This window comes from Amblyomma americanum, chromosome 9 (genome assembly GCF_052857255.1).
Source record: "Amblyomma americanum isolate KBUSLIRL-KWMA chromosome 9, ASM5285725v1, whole genome shotgun sequence".
In the NCBI taxonomy this organism is placed as follows: Eukaryota; Metazoa; Arthropoda; class Arachnida; order Ixodida; family Ixodidae; genus Amblyomma; species Amblyomma americanum.
In genome coordinates, this window is record NC_135505.1 from 9,315,590 (window position 1) to 9,325,206 (window position 9,617).

The following is a 9,617-nucleotide window of genomic DNA, read 5'->3' on the forward strand; positions in this document are numbered from 1 at the left end:
GCAAAGGAAAAAAATCATTACCAAAACGCCTTCTCATAGAATCATTGTGCATTCAATCCACGCCAAACACGATTAACCGGACCCGTGGCAATCTCCCAGAGATATACCTGCGCACCCTTCAAAAAACTGCCCATATATAGCTCACCTGCCCGTCCTTCGCTTCTTTGTGATCAAGGCACCCGTACGGGCGCCGAAACGTCAATTCATTCTTATTTTCTTTGAACCTTGGCGAGTGTATGTTTTCTTCATCAGTATGAATTTTCCCCGCCAGACGGGATTCCGTCGAACCCTAGACTTCATTACTCTCCGCGAAAAGTACGGGCCGCCAGCCGTAACCAAGATTCGACAGTTCGTCGCACTGAAAACGAGGCTTACCTTCTTCCTGTGCCACCTACGCTGCAACCTCCGATGCAAGAGCCATGGGTTGGTCCCGAAGTCCATGCGTCTACCAATTCTGGTATGTACCCCGTTTGGGAAAAATGTTATCGCTAGAGCCGAAAAACTTCTACTACAAGCGAGAATTCTGGAGACAAGATCAACGATTAAGCGTCTGGAGAACGACATCTTCTTCGCTCAACAGGCACTAGAACGTACCCTAGCTATGGACGCCTTTGATGTCCTGCTCTACGCGAACAGTGTGGCAGCGAACACTCAGGAACAAAGACAGCAGAATCAAGAAACGAAGTTCCGGTTGCTCCTAGGGCGGCAGACAGAAGAGACAGCAACTTCTTGCGTACACAACCTGTCTTCGTACAAGCTAGACCATGCTGAACTCTCGCTTCTTAACAAGGGACTCAACTTCAACACTGGACCCGTCCCTGACGCGAAAAGCATGACATGTGCCGTTGAGCTAGCAGTGCGAAAGATTGACGCCAGCCTACGCGACCAAGCACGTTCTCGTGCCATCGGAGCACTTTCAAAGTTACGAAAAGAAAAAGACAGCGCACTCCCACGCCCTGAAAAGGAAGCCCTCAAAAGATTACAAAAGAATGAGGCAATCGTGATCCTTCCGGCCGACAAGGGGAACGCCACTGTGGTGCTAGATCGGACTGAATATATAAAAAAGATGTCGGCACTTTTGGAGGACAAAAATACCTATACAAAGATAAACCGGGACCCGACCAGAAAGATAGAAGCTGAACTTCAGAAGCTTCTCGCTGATGTATTCAAATACGTCCCCCCGTCCGACGGTCAATATATCTACAACAAGCTACTGTGTCACAATGGCGCCGCTCCTGCCATCTACGGCGTACCAAAAGTGCACAAGGAGGGCACACCGCTCCGTCCAATTGTGGACTTTACACGGTCCCCGTTGGACAAGCTCTCTGGCTACCTTCACCGGGTGCTGGCCCCTCTAGCGGGAAAAACCGCGACGCACGTCCGGAATGCAAGCGACTTCGTCGAGAAGCTGAAGAATGTGCCCATTGACGACACCCAAGTAATGGCTTCTTTCGATGTGAAGCCTCTGTTCACATCTGTGCCTGTGGATTTTGCGGTGGAGTGTTGCAAGAAAGCCCTGAACGAAGACACGACTTTGCCTGAACGAACCCCGATTGAAGCCGACGACCTCTGCCGACTCCTAAAATTCTGCCTCTCGAATACTTATTTCACCTTCAACAAGAACGTCTACAGACAGACTTTCGGAACAGCCATGGGTGCCTCAGTTTCTGTAGTATGTGCTAACCTTGCCTTAGAATCAATAGAATCCGCAGCACTTGCCTCATTCGACCCCCCACCGCAGTTTTTTGTACGCTATGTCGATGACTGCTTCTCTGTCATCAACCGGCCAGACGTACACAGGTTTCTAGCGCACCTCAACACGTTCCAGCAAAGCATTCAGTTCACCCTAGAGGAGGAAGTGGATGGCCACATCGCTTTCCTCGACGTCCTCGTGGAACGCTCACCGCATTCTCTGCAAACCACCGTCTATCGTAAACCCACTCACACCGGAAGGTACCTAAACTTCCAGTCATCTCATCCCATCGGGCACAAGCGCTCAGTCGCGGCGTCTCTGTTCAACCGCGCATTTAGGATATGCTCAAGTCCTAAGCGCAGAGCAGCAGAAGTGAAACAGGTCAGGCAAGACCTGATACGGAACGGTTACCCAGCCCAAATACTACGATCCCAGGAACGACGCGCCTCTGCTCCGACTATCCGAACTGACGCATGCGCAAAGAATCGGGTGCCGATTCCGTATGCCCACGGTGTGAGTGAGAACCTTGCTCGCATCTTTTCAGATTATAACATTCATGTGGCCCGCGTCCCGTCGTGCAAACTTCGGCAACGACTCTTGCGAGTCAAGGACCCTCTTGACATCGATATCTTTCCAGGCGTGATCTACAAGATCCCCTGTCATGATTGCGACGCTTCCTATATCGGAGAAACAGGCAAACTCAAGACAAGGCTCAAACAGCACCAAAATGACGTCGCCAAAGGAAAATCTATCTCAAACGCTTTGGCGCAACATCATCAAGAAACTGGCCATACCATCGACTGGGACGCAGCACGTGTAATTGCAAAGGAAAAAAATCATTACCAAAACGCCTTCTCATAAAATCATTGTGCATTCAATCCACGCCAAACACGATTAACCGGACCCGTGGCAATCTCCCAGAGATATACCTGCGCACCCTTCAAAAAACTGCCCATATATTGCTCACCTGCCCGTCCTTCGCTTCTTTGTGATCAAGGCACCCGAACGGGCGCCGAAACGTCAATTCATTCTTATTTTCTTTGAACCTTGGCGAGTGTATGTTTTCTTCATCAGTATGAATTTTCCCCGCCAGACGGGATTCCGTCGAACCCTAGACTTCATTGCTTTGTAGCACAACGAAAGAAGTCTTAAAGGCAATAAAACAAAGCGGAACGAACTTTCCCAGGAACGTACTGAAATCTATCAAGTGCGCGACATGCCATCAGACATGTATTTTGCGCTTTAATTCAACTTCAGCGAACGCTTGCTGACCACTAAATATTTTTCAACACGTCACAGTAGTGCTTCACTCAGCCGCTTAACTCTGAAGCTGTGGGCTACGTAGGTTACGTGACCCTTGATGTCATCCCAACGAGCACACCGAATTGTGAGCGAACTGCCCACCATGGCAGGTAGCAATTCAATTAATTGGTGGTTGAAAGAAGCTGCTTTGGAAGGGAGTCTGGGCCTCACAAACCCCACCAGTGCTACCACCTGTCATTGCAGGGCTGTGGCTCATGGTTTAAATACTTCCCCACAAAGCCAGGAATGAAGCCGCCGTGGTGGCTCAGTGGCTATGGCGCTCGGCTACTGACCCGGCAGACGCGGGTTCGACCCCGGCCGCAGCAGTCGAATTTCGATGGAGGCGAAATTTTAGAGGCCCGTGTACTGTGCGATGTCAGTGCACATTAAAGAACCCCAGGTGGTCGAAATTTCCGGAGCCCTTCACTCCGGCGCTCCTCATAGCCTGAGCGGCTTCCCACCCAACCGTAAACAAAACCAGGGATGGTGAGGACACTAAGCGATATATAAATGTTAAGTAGAGAATTACCAATTCCGCGAATAGGAGCATTAACCCATTAATGCTATCGCGTCATACCCTTAAGACGGAGATTTGTTCAGAATTCGCGGATCTTTGCCTGAAGCTTGTTTGACGTTGAAAACCGAGCCGCGAATCCAAATCGCAGTGCTAGAGCTCGGAACTCGCGCTTGGGATAACCGTGCTACATTACCAGCAATTTTTTTTTTTATTAGATCATCTGTACGAAGACTCCTTCTACAATATTTGTAGGAAGGATTGTGACCCATTGAGAGTGTAGAGTTAACCGCTAAAGATATTTGATGCTACTTGTTTCAGACAAAGTTGTAGACATTTACATTGGAAAGATATTTTTTACAATACGCAAACTATTAGTTTTCGGTAAGCATTATTACTTGAGACATATTAGATAATGTTGAACTTAAAAAAATATTTCTACTACTACGCCCATCACTGAACGCATCGATTGGCATTGCTATCAATGAAAGGCCTTAAAGCACTTGGGTAAATCTTGTGAACTCCATGGCTTTGTTTGGGTGATTGGCTCCACTGGATGAGTTGAAGTTGCTTAAGAGTCATTCATCGAAGCGTAAACTTTAAATTTTCATTACATGTCATGTGGCACCATAATTCTGTTCTTTGTACTTTTTTGTTCAATTAGCATGCGTAATGTTTCTTTCATTCCACATTCAATAACAAAGTATAGACTCAACAACTCCCTTTTCTTATTCATTTACGTTTACCTGTAAAGTTTAACACAAGTTTCTCAAGGATGAAATTGTCATGATTTTCCAGCGCATTCGTCTCGTTCACAAAAATGACCGCCAACAGTCTTGATATGCAGTTTTTTTTAGAAAACGGATGCTGTAATTGGAATCAAATTTCCGATATATTTACTGATAATTAGTTACCTTTGTGCAATGATTGTGTTTTCAGTTTGAAAGGTGCAGATTTCTGCAGTGCGTAATTGACATCGTCATGCAGAAACAAGTATAACCTATGGAACAGAAGCCACACCAACTCGCCGTCCAGTTTTTTTTTTTTTTCACGATCGGCTGTTGATCTTAGTGTCGCGGGTTGGATACCCGCCGCGACGGCCGTATATACATGAACTTGGAATCCGAAAAAGCCCTGTGCTGCGCGTTGTCAGAATATCTTAAAAAATTTCAGATGGTTTAAATTATTCCCGAGCCTTCCGCTACAGTGTCGCCTTAAGTGCGCGTGTCGCCTTGCGCCGCTAAACAAAATGAAATTACCGGGGGAAATGAACTTACGCGCGAGTAATGCGATACCATTGCAATTCTGTTGTAACTAAATTTTAACTTTCCTCCAAATGCATTTCAATTCTATGCCTATTCTATTCTAATCCTATACGATTCCTTCGTAGTTGAAGCAGTTAAAAGTACTAGTACTGAGTATTGCTGGTTTGCGTTTCGTATTTTCCCGCCAGTGATTACTTCGCACTGTTTCTGTCAACTGCGAGTGTTTTAACTCCACCATTTTCTGGGCGACCCCAGGTTTTTGTTTAGATGAGCCTTTTGATGCTTTCACATTGAAATTACAAAAAAAAATAACTAGCCTGCAACATACCCAATGCAGAACAGGTTGTTTAGGCAAAGTGAAGGCTTTAATATACCAGTAGTGCCTGCATTTCTGTTGAATATATTGTCGCAGTCACCAGTAAAAAATCGCGATATTGCTGTGCAAAAATGATGAGGATAGTACATGGTTAATAAGCAGTATTTTCGAAATTGCAGACTTGCTGGATAACTTTTTCAGCGCCGAGCACGTGTCAGGTTAAGGTAAAAAACGATGCTTGACAGTAGAAAGGTATTTTATGTGAAATGCGGGAACTTTCACACAGCAGCCTTCAAAGAAGTAATGAACGCGGCCATGTGTTTTAGGGAAAGATCTATTTTGATGATTACAAGAGAGGTGTACCTGGTAGTTAACCTGGAATACTAGTCGAGGTAGTCTCTAGGGAAAAAGAAAGGTGACGTACGTTGAAACAAGTGTACAAAACACTCGCGCACTCAAACATACAGGATTTTTAAAGGGTGTGTATCAAACCCGCGTGTCGTATCCACTTAGTTTGTTTGTCATCGTCTTTCTCTGCTAGAATTCCGGTCAAATATGCACCAACAAGCTTGCGAGAATATTTTAGCAAACCCGTCTCCTTGACATAAGTTAGTAGCACTTTTCTCCCGCGCATAACTCAAGTCGCATCACACCAGTTTCCGAAGAATTGGTGCAGGCCCTGGACGCCGTCCTGGTCGAGTCCTAAAATATATTGCAATATCTTCCAATATGCATTAAAATTCTGGCAGCAGGCGATCACGTGTTCAAAACGTTAGCACCGACTGCTTGTCGGGCATAGAGGGCTGCTGGAGAGACCAAATTTATGAATGAAGCTTGATTGTAAAGAAAACGTCCAAGCGAATTCTGCGCAGGCAGTTGAAATCACGCCAACCTAAATTGCATGCCATCTGAAAGTGACAAGTAGCACCCATTATTCCACAGTAGCGAGCCTTAATTTTTTGACATATTTCTTTTCTTTTCGTCTAGCTGCCGAGGTCTGTGGATATAGACCACTTTGTAAGGCCGGTATGCTTACCAGAGAAAAAGACGAAGCTCACTGGAAAAATGGTGACTATTGCCGGCTGGGGAGGGACCTTTGAAAGTAAGAGAATTTGGCGTCCCTTCTTTTTTCAAAGCGGAGTGTCCGAAAAATTGCACGCATAGCTTTTATTAGTAGTAAGTGGTCCCAGATGAAAATAAGTGCAATAAAAATGGCACGCCACATGAGAATTGCGAATGCAATTTACACATCAAGCACGAAAGTAAGCAGTAGAAATTACGAGTCACTGCTGCGTTAAAAGAAAGGGTGAAAAACGTAACAAACATGGCCATAAATCAAAGACAACGTTTCCTCACAGCCGAATTTCTGTGCGGTCAAGCAAACCCTGTGTAGGGATGCCAGAAAAATTGCGCTCTGGTTTATTGTGGCTGAGTTTTTCACTTCATATATGGGTGCCATTAAATTTTGGCTGTCTTCGCACTAGATTTTCATAAATGTTACAACAATTAGTGCTACCGTCGTTAATATTTGCTGCTGCCTTTTGTCAACGGTAATGTGGATAGTGTAGAGATCAGGATATCATTATTTTGAACAGTTTTTACTACACCAGTTTGATACTTTAATATTTGAGTGACAAGATAAGCACCAAATTTTTCCTACAGCTAAGGCAGAGATAGTATCGAAGAAGTGATGAAGGGTGGTGATTTGGGCTCGTTGGTTCATCACGGAAGAGGAAATATGCAGCGTAAAAAAAGACGCACTGCGACAGAAAACAAACACAAGCGCTGACAATAACAAATAAAACAGTTTTATTTTTACGTGCAATAAATGTCGTTCAAGGAAGGAATGAGTTTGGTGATGATGACGATCATGATGATGAATTTTTATTGCGCAAGGGCATCTGCGCCAAAAAAGCGCCATGCCACGAGGTGTTCTCGTTTTTTCGAGGTGGGGTCGGACACCCATTTCCCAAACATTTACCCCGATTACGCCGAGCACCGGGCCAGGGGTAGGTTGTACCTACTGTATGACCGGTGGGTAACCGGTGATACTGAGGATCTAATTCCGCACCTCCTACATGCGAGGCGGATGCTCAACCACTAGGCCACCGGTGTTTTTTTTTCCTTTATTGCCTGGCTTTGGCCCATAACATTTAAACAAAAATCACTAAACAAAAAACTCACAAAACGCTATGTACATAGGACACCGCCGTAGTCAGCTAGCATGAGTCTAGCTTCGTCATACTAAAATTCACGAAGCATACAGAGCGGCTCTAGTCTCGAGAACCATTCGGGAGTTTCCGCAGCGGCTTTCTGGATGGCCAGAAAGCAGTCGATTCTTTCCCGAAAATACCGGTAGGTCGTGCGTCTTTGTCACAGTAATAGCCTGCCTTTCTGGAGCGCCATATACAGTGGAGGCCCAAGAGCATTTTGAGATCAAATGGTACCCCATCCTCATTGTCAGTGTATGAATAACGAATTTCCTGCGCGTCAAGTGGTAGCTCTTTCTTTATGGTCCTCTGTAACACATCCCAAAAATAAAAGCAATGCAAAAAAACATGGTCTATTGTTTCGGGCTGTCTACAAATTAAGCAGTTCGATCCCCACGGTAAAAAGAAATCCTTTCCCTCCAAAAACTTTTTAACTAGTGTCCCGGTGTGTGACTTAAATAAGAAGGTCTTTACTCCTGGTGGCACTTGCATTTTCTTCACCCTTTTTAAAATATCAGCTCCCGGACCTCCATTGTACAAGGCCCTGTACATGGGCTCTGGGAAAACAATATCACGAAGATCATGGTGCAACTTTTTTCTTTTTGTTTTATACAAATAATCCCTCGAAAAACGCGCTGAAAGAAACCTAACACTTGCTACAATCTCTTTGTAGTAACCAAAAATACCACCCGAGAACTCTTCTGTGGAAACAACAAACTCGGGCTGCAATCGCCGTAGCCTCACCTTGCACACGGTGCGCAAAAACGGGTCTGAGACGTCGCGAAAAAAGAAAAAACGGTTCCCCAGCTGCCTTAAAAAGAGGTGCCCTAGCCCCTGGCCCCCGTCTTTTACTCGCCGGAACAGGTTCGTTCGGCTGCAAAGTTCCCATTCGGATGCCTATATAAAGACGGCAAAAATCCGGTGTAGCTTCTGAATGTTCACCCGAGAGCAATGCAAAACCGGCATGACATACCAGAGCTTGCGAATAAAAAAAAAGGTTGCAGACTGTAGCTCTGGCGAAAATTGAGAGATTGGTGTCTTTCCATTTTTCAGCTCTGTCACGTGCTTCTTTCGTATGCTGTTTCCAATACTCCTCGCTTTCGCGATAAGCATCGAACGGAACGCCCAAATACTTGCCCGGGGTTGTCGCCCACGGTGCATTGCAAAATGGTCTGAATGGAATGGCCACCATCCATGCCAAAGTCCAAGGCATTTGGACCAATTACCCCGATACCGGTGACTTCGCTGAACTCTCGTACACACCGGACAGCTTCGCTTATGCTCCCTGATCAGCTGTGAATGCAGCAACGTCGTCAGCACACGTCAACAGCTTAACTTAAGCAGTTTGTAACCGAAAGCCATTAATACTATTGTTTTCTATTATTTTCCTACAGAGTGTTTCGATGTAAATACAAAATAAGAGAGGGCTGAGGGGGCAGCCCTGACGCACCGAACGCTGCACGTTAATGGGGGCCCCCAGACACTTGTTAACGATCAATCTTGTCGTGCAGTTTCGATACGCCAGGGCTACACCCTCTATAAAACAGAAAACAAGATTTCAAGAGAAACACAATCACAAGCCTTTTCGGGAACAATCTGAAGCATGGCCACTTGCCCATTAATGTCATCGCAGCTTTCAAGTGCACTGCGCGCTTTGTCAATGTTGGAAAAAATCGATCGCCCTTTTATTCCACATGTCTTGTGGGGTCCAACAGTATCCGATATCACTGTCTGTAGCCTTCGCGCCAATACCTTCATAAAATTTTTGTATTCCACATTAGTGAGTGCTATCGTTTGCTATGCGGTAACAGGTTGTAATTGCTCTATATCATCAGTTTTCGGTATGAGTACTGTATGGGAAGTCCCAAAAGACGGAGGCAAAAAGTTTTTTCTATAGGCTTCATTAAACATTGTACACAGCACCGGGGCAATTTCATACTTATATACTTTATAAAATGCCGCACTGAATCCATCTTGTCCTGGTGATTTTCCGAGGTTTAATTCATATATCGCGTGCTCTACTTCGTTTTCAGTTATTGCTAGTTCCATTTTCTTTTTCTTTCTTCGTCCAGCCGTGGCATTGCACCACGAAACTGAAGCTTTAATGCGACTGCGTCTACCGGATGCCACGAAAAAAAGCCTCTGGTAGAATTCTTTAAAGGCTGCTTCGATGTGGTCATTGTCTGCCGATAAGATACCCCCCCCCCCCTTCGATCTATTTTATCGATGTGATTACTTTCAGCATGGGCTTTCTCTAAACCGAGATAACGTTTTGATGGCGCTTCGCCAGCAGCTGTGTCTTCTGCCCTCGCCCTCA

At 45.4% G+C, this 9,617-nt stretch overlaps 1 long non-coding RNA gene across 1 annotated transcript in view; it reads left to right on the plus strand.

Moving 5' to 3' along the window:
* The window catches only part of LOC144105161 (uncharacterized), a 52,387-nt gene extending 46,248 nt beyond the window's left edge, over positions 1-6,139 (plus strand). The window contains exon 3 of the long non-coding RNA XR_013308714.1: positions 6,078-6,139. This is a non-coding gene — a long non-coding RNA (uncharacterized LOC144105161). The remainder of the gene's footprint in view (positions 1-6,077) is intronic.
* The last annotated feature ends 3,478 nt before the right edge of the window (positions 6,140-9,617 follow it).